The following is a 16,479-nucleotide window of genomic DNA, read 5'->3' on the forward strand; positions in this document are numbered from 1 at the left end:
CTAACCGTTAATATGCGAATAAAACTTCTTGTAAACCGTTTTGCTTTGACTACAGCAAAATCTTGCAGTTTCGAAAGCCGACTAGAGGTTAAATCTTCTTTGAAAATCATTTCCAATGTGGACGAAATTTATCACACTTTTGGGGATGGAGCCGCTCGACGGGCGAGCGTCGCTGAGGACGAGAGGTATTGGAGTTCGCAGTAAAGAAAATAAATACGTTGAACGTTATAAAAACTAAGGCTTTATTTAACACAAGAAAATTTTTTTCATAAAATCAAAAAAAAAAAATTATAAACAAACAAATTGAAAAAAAAAAAAAAAAAAAATATGTTTGTTTGTATTTGGGTAGGTTAGGTTAGGTTAGGTTTGGCAGCCGCATCGCACTTAGAGACAACGATGCCACTTAGACCCCGAAATGGGTTCGTTGTGAGCCGCGGGGGCTGGGCTACCTTTCCCTCTCCATATTGAACCATCCTGAGCTTTTGACAAAGCGTAAAAGGTTGTGATACCTAAAGTGTATAGATTATCTATATTCGTTAAGAAGTAGGATTTTAAAATTCGGTTCCTGCTTCTAGCTAGAGCTGGGCATGTGCAAAAAAGGTGTTGAAATGCTTCCAACTCCTCCTCATTTCTGCAGCTAGGACAGAAATCATGCGTGTAAACGCCTAATCTCCTTGCATGATTTCCTATGAGACAATAGCCTGTGAGGGTCCCTCCTAAGCTCCTGATTTGAAGTCTACTCAGTTTTATAATACTCTTGCACAGACGTAAATTTAGCCTTGGCCATGTTTGCCTAGCAATTTTACAGGTGTTAACGTTAATCCATCTTTGATTTGCAGAACTGATTAGTGCGTCCTTAATGAGAAGCTTACAAGCTTGGGTATGTATACGTTTTATATTCCGGCATTGTGTGGTATCGTTCAAATTGACGAAATAATGCCGTCATCTTTCGTCTTATCAGATTCAAAGTAATATTCGTCAGAACTGTCACTATCTAACGTATCATCTCTAGATCGTTTAGCCTTCGTGCGTAGGATAAAATATATAAAAATATATATAATATTTCTCTAGCAGTGAAACTGAGAGACTGAATCGACGAACTGAAATTCGTTCTGACTCTACCGTCGTCTCACATCGTAAGTTTGCATTCTAAGGAAGATAAGACTTCATCGCTAATGGTTCCTAAGGTCTTTGCATGAAAACGTGACTCTTTTACTATACCTATGCATATCATATCGCTCAGAACGACAGACGTCACGAGCCTTGCAGCGACGAACTAATTTAGGCGGCTAAATGCCGACACTCGTCCCCAAAGGGTTAACGTTGAATTCAATAGAAATATTTATTTATTTATTCATTCTTTCATCAATTAAAGTACAACTCAAATAGATTACTAATACTAAAGCTTAAATAGATAATATTGTATATGGTAAACAATACTGTGAGATACATTAGTCACAATTCAAAAAGTGTATCTCCAGATTAAGTTTTGATTTGAAAGTCTCCCGTGAGTTAGAGAATATATCTAAATTTTTGCATAACTGGTTAGACTGCCTTATACAACGTGCGAGCGTGATAAGGTAAATGGAACATATTGCTGAGTCTAAGGTTACGAGTGGAACAATTAAAATGTATTAGCTCCAGCAAGAAGTGGCATTTGATATGGTTCGTAACTATGTCCCTTATAAACATTAGCGATGAAATTTTTCTCCGCATTTCTAAAGTTGGCAATGCTAACATAAGACATCTACTTTTATATGTAGGCAAACTACAAGGCCAACGAAGTGAATGAATAGCAAATCTAGTGAATCGTTTCTAAACTTTCTCCATTCTTAAAGATAAGCCCATATAGAATGAAACCCAAATAATGCTGCAATATTCGAGGTTTGATCTCACAAGTGAAATTACCAAATTCTTCAGCGTAGAAATATCCTGTAACCCTCTTGAATTGCTTATTACAAAGCCAATCATAGATCTAATCTAGACTTGGCAATCATAAAGTTTATAGGTATGTTTAGAAAACGTTATTTTCGATGTAAATATGGCCTCCAAGTGTTTCTTTTCATACATTTTTTTGAGGGTGGTAGTGCCCAACTTGTAATCGAAATCAATCGTAACTTGCCTTTACTCAAGGACATGTGCTGGCATTTACCAGCATTAAGACGTAAGGGGTTATCAAGCTTTCAATCTTGTTAAGTCTTCTTGGAGTCTTATGCAGTCTGTTACGTCCTCCATCCGACTGTAAATTTTTAGGGCATCTGCATACATCAGACAACGTGATGTCTCGAAAACGTTCGGAATATCATTAACAAATATTAAGAACAAAAGGCGAACCTTTTATTCGAGCTTTGAAGAAAAAAAAAGTTTGTAATAGTGTGTCGTTAAAAGGTGACATGACTTGGAGTCAATCAGTCACTCTTTAATGGTTTTTCTAATTCAGCAATAATAATCGTCTGTCTAATGAATGTAGCCAAACGAGATATAACGAAAACCTAGCAATACGATGATAGGTCCATGCCATGCCGCGTTCAATACTTTAGCTAATAAACATTGAATACGTTTTTAGAGTCGACTAATTTGAAACAACGAGACTGTCAATCTTTAAGTAAAGTTAAGTCTAAAAAAAGTCATCCAAATACAAAATGTATTGTATATAGAAATAATCTCACTATTAAGTTCAGGTAATGAAAAACGCGAAAAATTGGATAATCGCTTAAAAGCTGACACACAGGCTTTGCAACAACTATTTGTCAAGATTAAGCGCTGTATGTGCACTACGGACGGCATTTTTGATTTGAGCGCCGAATCGTCGGCGCACACTTTCTCTTATTTACAAATTTATGTAAATCCATACATATTTACATACATATCAGTTAACAAATCTGGTAAAATCTATTAAACGTTTTTTATGTTCAATTTGAATGAAACAAGTCAGTCGTGATTGGTGCCACATTAGCATATTGCTTCACTGTGCAATCGTAGGCACCTATTAATATGGGTTTTAATCAATTGATTGAAGATTGGTAAATGTGACATTTTTGCTCTCTATTACGCTTCTCAAAATGCAGACTCGATTTGGGCTCTAAACTTCCTCACAAGTATATGCGTGCGAGCAGGTAAATATACAAGTCCATGAATAAGGATGGTATGTCCCCTGGCGTAAAACGAACTAGTTGCAGGCAAGCAAAAGGACTAGCCCATTTTTGAGAAAATGCTAGCAAGCGCTCAATTCCCAGCAAATACTTTCGAATGCTAATATAACTTTTGGTTACGTTATGGATATGATTCAAGGTTGCCTTCTACAACGTCAATAATATCATATTTCAAGGTATAAAGTAAACAAAATTTATTCTTTATGTACGTAACACATGGGCTGAAAAGTCTCGGGCCTAACAAAGAAAACACGTTTGGTTTTTTTTTGTTCAAAATTAGCTTTATTCATCAACTTAATTTCCATCAAGAACAAATCAATCTTTCCAGGGCCGCCCTAACATTTCAATACCACTTTTGGAGAACGGTTAATCTTTTGCCTCTAAAATAGGCCTCAGTTTCAGCGACAAACTCTTCATTCGAGCAAAATTTCTAACCGGCGATCATTTTTTAGGTCGGCGAACAACCAGTAGTCGCTGGGAACCAAATCTGGTGAATACGGTTGATGTGGGAGCAATTCGAAGTTAAAGTTTTGCCATTGTTTTGATTGACTTGTGATTTGTATGTTTTTGGTCAACAGTGCGCAAACGCGGCACACACTTTGAACAGAGCTTTCTCATAGTCAAATGCTCATGCAATAGAAAGCCAACAGGTTCTTTTGATATCGCCGATGTCGGCTAACTCACGCAACTTCTCTTTTAGATCGATCAAAACGATGTTGTGGTTTTTTTTAATATTTTCTGTTGCTGATTCCGGACGCTTCATTGGAACGCCCACAGCATGGTGCATCATCGGTGTCTCTACGTCCACGTTTGAAGTCAACAAACCATCGGTTTATTGTTGATTCTGATGGAGCGGAGTCCTCATAACACTTTTCAAGCCATTGCTTCGCTTAAATGATATTTTTCCCCATCAAGAAGCAGTGTAAAATTAAAACACGAAATTCTTTTAGATCCATTGTTTTGAAAATAGCAAATTAGCGTCACTCTTAGCAGAATAACTCAGGAACTAATGAAAAGAATATTATGAAAATTTAACAGCTGACATTTTAAGGTTAGTACTAACTGAAAAAGAGCTGAATGCAATAAAACTAGTGCTATCTACATATGTGTTGAGCCTGAGACTTTTCAGCCCATGTGTTACATAAGCATGTGATTTAAATACTGTAGCTAAATTGTATACAAAAATATTGAATTTCTTTATCCATTTTGGTCTAGTTTTAAGCTGGCCTCTTCTCAGTAGATATACATGGTCGCTGTTCCCACGACAGTCGATTCTACGTTACCCGGATTTATATCCGGCCAAGGACTGTCACTCCAGCAGCATTCCCCATATATGTATGGAGAATGTTTACTGCTACTGGCTTTTCTGGCTGCTACAACAACAACAACATTGCGGTCGCCGGTTTTTAAAAGGTAGGATATTGGTCTGAAATTTTTCTCTAATGCTTTTAAATCTTCTCGCATACCTTATGTTTTGTTGAAATGAAGAAATAACCAAATACATTTCCCTCGTTTGCTGTAAAAACGCCATAACTCAATCTAAAATTCCAGATAAATGGCTTTAAAGTTTTTAATTTTCTAATTAGAAGATATTATTGAGGGATCACTCTATGAATTTTTTAAGTATACCAGCCATTGCTGCACATTACACTTTTTTCTTTAAGTTGTGGCGCTCCTCCAGCAAACGAGCGATATGGCCTCTTCTTTTCGCCAAGCGTTAGCAAGTGCCGACTAAATGAAGCAATTGATAGAAATGAGTACATCTGTTTGTAAACTATGAGTTATAGCATTTTTTTTTGAGGGATTGCCATACTCGCTGCTCGACAACTTTTTTGTTGCTTTCACATGCAAAGTTTTCGTCAAGTGAGTCGAGCATGGAGATAGTGAGCATATAAGTGGCGAATAGAAGAGATATATTATTAAGTTCAAAGCAACTGATTTATTGCCTATGCCGATATATGCACCAGAGGCTGTTGTTAAGCTGATATTTTTTTATGTGCGAGAAGTGCATTTTGTGTGTCATTGTTTGAGTTCTGTGATAACTGCCAAACCAAGCATTCGTTATTTTGCTGCTGGGTATGCACATTTTCACATACACACACATATGCATGTATGTGATGCAGCATATAGCAGCTTTATCTCATTATCCATGGGTGCCTCCCTCCCCTTGCCTAAGCCTAGCCGGTTCGCTTCTTCAGCTGATTTGTTCATTTTCGAGTTTGTGTGATATGTTTCTTTTGTTTATTTGCCTTATACTATACGTTTATATATTTTTTATATCTTTTCATTAGTTTCTGGTTTGTGTTATTTTTATTGCTTACGTACAATATTTCACGAGGTCGGCTTGAGCTTTTTATGACATCGTATTTTACTGGTTACGTAGTAATGCTACTTTTTTCTTCGTTCACTCTTTTTACGCTGTTTCATGTTCACTTTTACTATATACATACATACACCACTCATTTGCGATATTAAATTGGTTTTTTTCTCTGAATTGATTTTGTAATTTTGTTGTCTATTTTGTGTTTAATTTGCTTCCTCTCGACTTTGACTTTAGTATTTAATTTTAGACTTTTTGATTTAGGTTTCGGTTTCGTTGCAGTTGCACTTCATTTTCCTTTTTTATGGTATTTAAAGTATGCTGTTGAAGAAAGTATAGTTACATACACATACATACATACACGTATGTATATGTATGTATGTAGGTAAGTCTATATTTGTTTTTACATCTAAAGTTTGTAATAATTTTTTATTTAGATTTTATACTGATTTTCGTAAGGAGACTGAATTGAGACTAGAAGTACGTGGTTGTTTTGTTTTGTATGCCATATTAGCAGCTTTAGCATGAATTCATTATATTTTTTATTGTGGTTTTGCTTTTTACTGTTCAACTAAATTAAAGGTCGTTTTTATTTTTAATTAATTTTTTTAGAATATAGGAAATGTTATTGATTGTAGTAATCACCTCGTTCGTAATGAATATTTTTTCATGGCAACAGCGACGTCGGAAAGTTGATATTAATATTGCGTTAATGCAGCCGTTGCTTAGTAATATAAACTTGCTTTGCTAGTTTCTGGTTTCATTTGATAAGACATTTATTCAATAAACAAATATTCGGATATATTTAAAAACAAATTTTTTTTAAATATTTAAAAAATGTGAAAGTTAGAAATTAATATAATCAAAATATTATTTCTAAGCAAACTAAAAATATTTCTATTCGTTCAAATATGTTGTTAATTTTTTTAAAGAGCAACTTTAATGTGTTTGCTTTTGTCTAAAGATCGCACAGAATTTGTCCCAGCTGAATTTTCTTAATATTGCCAAACTGAATCTTTTTTAATATAATATTATATATTAATATATTAATTTGAAATAATTAATATAAAATATGAATATGAATATCATGATGTTGCTGTTGTTGTTGTAGCAGCATAAACATTCCCCATACATGTACGGGGAGTGCTGCTGGAGTGACAGCCCTTGGCCGGATATATAGGAAGTCCGGGTCGCTCCGGTAACGTAGAACCGACTGTCGGGGGAACGTATGAATATTATGTCTTTACCGACGGTTCCAAAATGGTATCGGGAGTCGAAATTTATCTATTTAGGGGGGGATAGTCAAGCTGCGATCAAGGATCTGACGACGCCATGATGCAGATCCAAACTGGTCAACTTCTGTATGGAGGAAATCAAATATCTTAGGTGCGCATATCGGACCATAGAAAGAAATTAAATTGCTTATGAGCTTGCCAGGAATGGGCCGACTGAATTGGTCTCAGAGGTCTCCAACATGGTCATCGGCATCCCCATCACTGTTGTTAAAGAGGAATTGCACAACTTATTTCTCAGAGAAGCACAAATTAGATGGCGCTCCATCGAAAACTCTTTGGCCCCGGATACAATAGACGCAGGACGCTGAAAGTTCTGCGTACTCCTCGCCATTCAATTTCAAAACTCGTAGCTGTGGTCATTGGACGATTGGTACCCACTCAGTAAAGCTAGATTCACCACTTAATCACCATTGCAGAAGCTGTGGAGACCTTTCAGAGAAGGAAACCGTTGAGCACTTTCTTTGTAAATGTCAGGGTTTGGCAGCTAGACGATTAACGTCACTGGGTGCTTCTTTCTTCGACAGCCTGGGACAATGCTCCAACCTAAATCCCATCAAACTTCTCCACCATTACATCAACAGCTGTGGCTGGCTGTAGATATCTGCCCTTTGGAGGTATCAAAATAGTATCAAACCGGCGCTTTAGTGCAACCTACCCACAAACCTATCATGCAGTCGCTCTATTTTCCCAAAACTATTTTTTTTCTCATAAGATATATAACGTTTCGCAGTTACGCGCAGAACAACATTGGATAAATACTATGGGAATGCAAACAAACAAAGAAATTCATTATCATACACTCGTACAAGTATGTACATATGTATAGATGACCATGCACCCCGCTTCATCAAGTAAAATCATGCAATTATTGCCAATTAGGTAAAAAACATACAAATCTACGTTTTCAAGTGTATATGTAGATATTTAACATGGCGTAATGAGAATAAATTTGTGTCAGCAACTTAAAGGTATTAAAAAACGATCAATTCAGGGCCTATTCGTGCTTCTTCTTCTTAATTGGCGCGATAACCGCTTACGCGATCTTGGCCGAGTTTAACAAAGCGCGCCAATCGTTTCTTTCTCGTGCTAACCGGCACAAATTGCACACACGCATTCGATTCACCACATCACACCAAATGAAGCCAAGTCCTTCTCCACCTGATCTTTCCAGCGCAGAGGAGACCTTCCTCTTCCTCTGCTACCACCAGCTGGTACCGCATCGAATACTTTCAGAGCCAGAGCGTTTGTATCTATTTGGACGACATAACCCAGCCAACGTAGCCGCTGGATCTTTATTCGCTGCGCTATGTCGTCGTAAAGCTTACACATCTCATCGCTTCATCGGATATTGTCATCGTCCAGGCTTCTGCGCCATACGTTAGGACGGGCATGATGAGAGCCTCGTAGAGTGTTAGATTTGTTCGTCGAGAGAGGACTTTACTACTCATTTGCCTATTTAGTCCAAAGTAGCACTTGTTGGCAAGAGAGACTCTATGTTGGATTTCCTGGCTGACATTTTTATTGGTGTTAATGAAAGCTGGTTCCTAAATAAACGAAGTCTTTTACAACCTCGAAATCATAATTGTCAACTGTTTGTTTGACGTTTTGTCCTCGTTCACCACCAGACTCATTCGCTTTGCCTCTCTATCGAGTTTGGAAAGGCAGAACTAACAGCGCGGTTCTTAAGGCCGAATACCGTCCTCCTATTCGTGCTACCTATGGTAATTTTCGAATCTCATTCGAAAGGGTATAGTTTTAATATTACGATACATACTTATAACAAAATAGAAGATTTATTTGGCGAACTTTTAGTGGTAATGTAAAGTTTAGATGCGGAAACTATAGGCGCATTCGATTCACCACATCTCTGCACGCTACCTCTGGGCTCTGTTCACTTATGAAAGCAACAACTATTGTTAGTTTTAGTCTATAATGAAGAACAAAATTGAAAAGTACGAAAACACAAAGGCTGTTGACAGAACACGAGCATCATAAGCAACGAGTTGAAGCAGCAGACGTTGCCCTATATGAACGCGGTCTTACTACAATAATATTCATTAAGTGCTTCAAAGTAAATGTAATTTTTGATAGCTCCTTTCCAGTGCTGCCAAGATATGCTTATTTATGCCTGTTGCTTCATCTATTCGCCACTCGCTAACGCTTGGGGAATCGAAGGCGCCTTGTAAAAATAATGAACGTTACAACAGTGCTGCCAAAAAAGAGTTAGAAATGTATGAAAATATGTCAAGTTGACAACATTCTGAAATAAATTTGCTCAACTTGCTAGATAATAAACAAACGATGCTGTTTTGAACATAACTTATTTCTAAATCTTTTTAAATAAAATCTGACCAAAATACCCGAATATTGAATAAAAGGCGTAATACAACGTTTTCAGAACCTTTTGTCAGGTTGTGCATTTAAATGCACGCCATTCGAAAGCAAGAATTCTGATCAGCCGAACTAAGACTATTCAATTAATCTTATATCTTTAATAAAGTGTTTTATTTGTTCAATGACAACACATTTTTTAACAATTAACTTGAATTTGCAGCCAAGTGCTGGCGCAATTAAGAAAATGATACCACACATATTTCCAATCTACTTGTAATAGAAACATACGCGTAATATTAAATGATAATTCCTTTAACAAGTTTTTGCCCAATTTATATTTTGTGCTCGAATGCATATGTACATATGCATGTATGTGCGCAGCCTTCAATGCTAGACCGGTTCAAACCGTTTTATACTTTTAAATGTGACGAATATTTTTACGCCATTTGAGAAGCGTGGCCATATCATCGAATTGTGACATTAGGCACGAAAATAACTTTAGTTAGATTAACATTTGGCTAAGCATACGGTTTGCACACACACGTATGTATGTATGTATGTATGTATACAAATATAAATGTCACCAAAAAACTCACACTTGATAGTTTCAAATTTGTTTTTCCGCTGATACTGATAAGATTAGTTATGTTGCTGTTGCTTTAGCCTACAAGTATAATCAGCTGTGGACAGATGATGTAATGAAAAATTTGAAAATTTGACCCCATCAACTGTCAACAAATGAGGTTTAGCACTTCAAACGATAATCTCACAGCCAAATCCTCATGCAACACATATTCGTTCACAAATGATTACAAGCAATACTTATGTATGGATGTATATATGTATGTGCAGACTCTGCAAGTACTCTGGGCATATTTTATGTGCATATACCTATGTATGCATGTCCAGTTGTTCGTGTGCGTGAGCTTACAGAGTGGAACCCAACAGATGCTTTTGACACGGTGCCGTAGGCAAGTGTGACACACCACAAATTGGAGCAGAAGCTTTACCAAAAACTTAACAAACGTTGTAGCGCCAAATACATATGCATATACATACATACATATATATGTACATATAATTAAAGAACGACTGAACTTCGGCTTCGGCCATGTTGGGCCACAAAACCTTAAATCAGCTTCAGTTCGGCTTCGGCTAAATAAGAGAAACCTTGGCCGAACGTTTTAAAAAAAAAAAATGTCCTCCGAAAATTTTTAGTTTCTGTAACATTTTCTGAATACTGATATCGAAGTGTGGCTAGTGAGCAATTGTTCAGTGTTGCAGTCAGCTTTATGCAGGAAACCTCTAGCAAGGTAAAAGTGGTAAGCTAATATTTTTATATTATAATATAATATTACAATATATTCAACTATTTTTTTTAAATTAATTTTGAAAACATAGGCTTATATTATGAACTGAAATTATTGTGACTGGGACTTATGTATGTACAGTGACTCACAGCTTATTTGATGCAGGTAATACATTTTTAGAAAAAATAATATGACTAGATGTTTACTAAATTTAATAAAAAAAATGTATACGACTTGTAATGAGATATGTATGTACTGTTTACCACTGCAGAAAGAAATATAACAAAAACAAAGCTTGCTGAAAAAATATCGACAAAATATGGAAACCCCATAACAGGTGTTATCTATCGCTATCGAGAGATGATTACCGATTGGCCGGAATTGGATGGTATTGATCTGGACAACGTTTATTTTCAACAAGACGGCGTTACGTGCCACGCAAGTAACGATCTTTACGGAAAAAGTTTCTGGACCGTGTTATCTCTCGAAGAGGTGATCACAATTGACCACCGATATCTTGTGTTTTAACACCTTGTGACTTTTTTTGGGGCCACGTGAAAGAGAAGGTCTACGCTAACAGCCCAAGGTCGATTCAAGACCTCAAAGATGGAATTCGTGAGGCTTTCGAGAACATAGGGCGGCCACTTTGCAATTCCGCTATGGAAAATTTCATGAAAAGGATATTGTCCTGTAAGCGTAGTCGTGGTGGTCATTTGCCTGCTGTTATTTTCCACTATTAACAGCATACCTTCCTCTTTATAATGAAATAAACATCCGATATATTAAAAAATAGAATTTTTGTTTGAACATCAAAATAACACCTCTTATTGGAAAACCTTTTAGTTTTCTCATCAAAATATGCTCACAGCTTAAATGATGCAGTGTATTTTATATTTTCTCTAAGAATGCAATAACGGTGAAATGTATTCATTCTCAACAAATTTTCGTAAAGAAAAGTTGAAACAATTTATATTTTTTTACATGGGTAAACGGACCTCACTTGAAAAAAGGGAAGACGTTAATCGTCATTATAAAGAACGCAAAAGCCAACGAAAAACTGCAAAAAATGTTGCTATTAGTTCCTCAACTATGCAGCACATTATAGAAAGGTTTCGCCACAATCTGCGCCAAATAAACTATTTAATAATACAGACAAGAGGTGGATTGTTCGCAAAGTTAAAGAAAACCCCGATTTAAGCGCTCCAAAATTAACGAACGAAGTCGAAAAATACTTAGGCAAGAAACCCTGAAACTGTTCGTAGAGTTCTGCGCGAAGAAAATTTTCATGGAAGCACTGCCCGAAATAAGCGTGGATTAATGCTCGTAATAGAAAACAAAGAATAGAGTTTTGCAAACAACATTTGACTATTCGTTCTTGAATTCCGTTGTTTTTGCGGATAAAAGCAAATTTAGCCTTTTCAGGTCTAATGGGAAGTCCTGCGTTTGAAGAAAACCAAACACCGCGCTTCAACCATGTAATTTGCGCTCTACCGTTAAACACGACGAGGGCAGTGTGATGGTATGGGGTTGCATGTCCTATTCAGGCGTTGGAAATTTAACATTTATCGAAGGAAACATGAATAAAGAGATGTATCTGGATCTGCTAAAAGATAATTTAGTACAAAGTGCGGATAAAATGAACATTAGGGATTCGTTTAGGTTCTATCAAGACAACGATCCGAAGCATACGTTTGGTATTGTAAAAACTTCGCTTATCTGGAACTGCCCATATCCAGTACAGACACCTGCACAAAGTTCAGATCTCAACGTTATTGAGAATTTGCGGTCAGTGGTGAAAAATAAAACAAGAAACCACAATATTTCTAATGCTTCTGATCTGAAACGGGCACTACAGGAAGAATGGGATAAAATTAGTTGCGATTACACAGCAAAACTAGTCGAATCTATGAATTCCCGACTAAAAGCTGTTCTTAGTATTAGCCATAATCATGAAATCGAAATATTAATGTGTTTATGTTTTTGAATAGTTTTAATTTAGTGCATCATTTAAGCTGTGACCTCAAAACTGTAACTGAATTATTTGTTAATAAAAATACTGGATTTTTTATAAACAGTTGCTTATTTATTACTTGCGACACTTTAAAACGTTCGGTTCGGCTTCGGCTGAAATTGGCCAAAGTTCGGTTCGGTTAGGCGATTAAAATCGATGTTCGGTTCGATATAATAACTCGGAAGGCAGACCCGAAGTTGTGCAAAAAATTAATTGGGGCGTGAGTCTTATGTATCCTGGTTTTGCCGATATGAAATGTTGCTCTATAAACAACATTAACAAAAGAAGTAAATTTTCAAATACTTATAAATTTATTTTCTTTACGGATTTTTTAATCATTTAGATTAAAATTCATGTGTGATAAGTTTGTTTGCTTGGGGCACGTGTTGTCACGAAAAATAACGTAACATTGGGCACCAAAAAGATTGGCCCGAATTACTGAGAAGTACATGCATATGTGTGTGTGCATAAAAATAATGCCATATCAGCGTGATAATTATACCACACGTAAATAATACGAGTATGAACACAAGTAAGCGCATATCAACATATGCAAGTATTTATGGATTCTTTATCTATAAGTTCATGCATGGCCATCAATACGAGTAGAATAAAAATTTCGAGCATTCATTATATGGCCACTTGAAACTTGCACTTTGGAGTCTTGCAAAATTCAATGGACTGCAAAACTCCATACTCAAAAATTTTCCGGGAATTCTGATTAAAGTTTGAAATTTTGATGAAAATTCGCCGAATTTTTATAAATTTTGCGCAATGTGTGAATTTTTGCGTTATATAATATTCGTTGTAGTATAAACTACAGTTTTATAAAAAAAATAATTGAAATTAAAAATAAATAAATAAATAATCTAAGCTTGCCAATATGTGGTATATGTGATGTACACTTTCTTATGTCAACTGGCATGTCCAAAATCTTTTGGGGTATGAATATACATACATACACGGTGAAGTCTAAATAAAAGATACTGGTGTCAAAAAAATGTTTTGTTTTGATGGCGCCAGCTTTTTAATGAGTTAGTGCCTTGGAAGTTACACCTCTAGCTGACTTCCAGTGAAAGCTTGGTGACATTCGGTTCAGTGGAAGCGAAGTTATTGCGTCTAAAGTGTCAGTATGTTTGTGTCATCGTTACAAAAATGAGTTTCGAACGGTAAAACGTTTACCGTAGCATTTGAATTGATGAAAAAAGTTTATGACGATGATTGTCTATCTCGTGCCACAGCTCACGAGTGGTTTACACGCTTCAGAGATGGTTGTAAGGACATAAATGACAATGAACATACCGCCCAAAATCAGTAATCACCGAAAACTCCATCGAAATTGTTCTTAAATTTATCAAAAATGAACCGAAATCATTGTTGAAATTCATGGAATGGGAGTTGAATATCTCCAAAATATCGATTTATTGCATTTTAATTGATCATTTGAGCTTACGAAGAACGTCTGTGCACATTTCATTCCGCACAAGTTAACTGAGGAACAAAAATTTCTCAGAATACAACATTCGAAAGATCTCATTAAAGAGGCGAGAAATGACGAGAACTTCCTTTACAACATTGTAACTGGCGACAAATCTTGGTGTTTCCAACATGAATCTGAAACTAAGCGTCAAAGTGCCGAATGGAAGGCCCGAGACGAGCCACCACCCAAAACATCACGTTTGGAGAAGTAAAAAATCAAGTCAATGCTCATTTGATTTTACGATTCCAAGGGAATTGTACACAAGGAGTTCGTGGCAACGGGCCAAACCGTCAATGCAATTTTCTGTCTTGGCCTTTTGAAGTGTTTGTTGCATCGCATTTGTCGAATTCGCCCTGAATACCGCGCAGGAGGAAGCTGGCGCGTATTGCATAATAATGCACCATATCATCGATTCTCTCTTGTGACTGGTTTTTTACTAGAAATCGCGTTTTAGCCATCAATCACTCACCGTATTCGCCTGATATGACTCCCTGTGACTTCTACCTATTCGGAAAATTGCATTTGGCCATGAAAGGAAAACGTTTGGCGTCCGTAGAGGCCGTCCAAAAGGCTTGTACCGACATCCTGAAGGGCATTCCGGTGCATGACCTGAAACACACACTTTTAGATCGTGCAAAACAGTGTACCGAGGCCAGAGGAGACTATTTGGAATAAATAAACCCGAAGTTATTGGAACAAAGCTCCTGTCGTTTCTATTTCAGCGCAGTCTTGTTTATGTTGGACATCAGCTTATATACTTATACACACGTTTTTGAATGGAGGGCGGGTTTGAAATCCGAACTTAAATTATTTGAGTAAAAGGGTTATTAGAAATAAAAAGAAATTCTCAAACTATTTTACTAAACTTAAATTTAGCTACAATTTCTACAGTATTGGAGTTTTGTTATTAGCATTTCCTTCTACTAGCGTGAACAGCAGTTTGGTTTGTAAATATACGAGCACCCTATTTTAACGGAAATTAAATAATTGAAATGGTAGAAGAAATCTAAATCCCTGATATTTTCTCCAGCCCCTTACGTAAAGGGTACATACCATTTTTATTACCAGGCTTTACTTGTTTCATGGAGGTTACATACAGTAGAGTGTTTTTTTTTAATAATAAAAGAATAAAATTTCCTTTTTGGAAATTAGCTCATCTCGGACAAATATTGCATTTATTCTACTACCCCAATGTTTTGATCCTAAAGGGGCGAAAAGTGTTTCCATCATTAGGTGATTCATGCCCACACTGGGTTGCGAACTCGGTCCCTAATGAATGGTAGTCACGCACCAATCCATTCAGCGCTACGGTGGCCGCTTGGAACACTTCTTCTGATAATTTTAAATCTACAGCTAAAAATAAACACACCCCTAGCACACATATACATATTTACATATATGATAAGCAAAAAATCAATCAGCTTTGACATTATTTATCTTAAGTTTACTTACTTGTATTAAGATACATAAGTATATAAAAAGTATATAACATTAGTTGGGAAATTAGTAAAAATATATACTTTTTGACATACCTGAACTCCTTTGCACGCAAAGATTCTTCTATGGTTACTATTGAAGCGACATCACATGGATTGCCTTAATCTGAAATAAAAAGAAAATTTATTGATCACTAAAACTGTGAAATCTTCTGTAGAAATTCAGCAATAAAAAATAATATTTTATTTTAGTCAAAATCGTCATTTCAGCTATCCCTCGTTCTTGTTCTTAGCTTTGCTACAGACACTGCTTTCGATCCACACGTAAAAATACTTAAATGCCAGAAAAAATGCTAATAAGACGTTAAACTCCATCGGTAATCCCACGTCAGTGGTCTTGTACTGTGGTGAAATCGAATTTAGAACCGAAATTGAATGTGAGCCACGACAAAGATACCCTGGATATGAAAATAACCAACAATACGAAAATCCACACAAAACCGAAAGGAAGCCAAAGAATAAAACGGAAAGACATAAAAAGAGAAGAATGAATAAAACGAAGAAAATTAATATAGGAGCCGAAGCTGGTACCTATATAAGTGAGAAAAGGAGACGGCATAATTTGTCGTAAAATACGTTGCAAATGCAACCACAAAAACAAAATTGGCTGCGGCTATAAAAACGATAAGGCAAGATAAAATAAAATAAAAACACTACACTCATACGAGGGAGGGTACTTTATGAGGTTATCAGTATAGGCAAAGAACATAATATTTTCTGTTTTTCAGCTTTAAATACAATATTTTATTAGAATGATATTAAGGGTTTTCCAATAACAGGTGTTATTTTGATCAGATTATTGATTATTAACGATTTTTTATGGCCGGAATTGGATGGTATTGATCTGGACAACGTTTGTTTTCAACAAGACGGCGCTACGTGCCGCACAAGCAACGAAACCATTGATCTTTTACGGGAAAAGTTTCCGGACCGTGTTATCTCTCGAAGAGGTGGTCACAATTGACCACCGATATCTTGTGTTTTAACACCTTGTGACTTTTTTTGGGGCCACGTGAAAGAGAAGGTATACGCCAAAAGATGGAATTCGTGAGGCTTTCGAGAACATAACTTTGCAATTCGG

General features: G+C 36.3%; 1 protein-coding gene across 15 annotated transcripts in view; it reads right to left on the reverse strand.

The window, feature by feature from the left end:
* Positions 1-16,479, reverse strand: part of LOC128863695 (putative uncharacterized protein DDB_G0282133) — a 139,224-nt gene that overhangs the window by 62,705 nt on the left and 60,040 nt on the right. For all 15 annotated transcript variants that reach the window (XM_054103047.1, XM_054103041.1, XM_054103071.1 and 12 more), the window contains one exon: positions 15,435-15,504. The gene's annotated coding sequence lies outside the window, so the exon portion shown is untranslated. The remainder of the gene's footprint in view (positions 1-15,434; positions 15,505-16,479) is intronic.

This window comes from Anastrepha ludens, chromosome 2 (genome assembly GCF_028408465.1).
Source record: "Anastrepha ludens isolate Willacy chromosome 2, idAnaLude1.1, whole genome shotgun sequence".
NCBI classification, from domain to species: domain Eukaryota; kingdom Metazoa; phylum Arthropoda; class Insecta; order Diptera; family Tephritidae; genus Anastrepha; species Anastrepha ludens.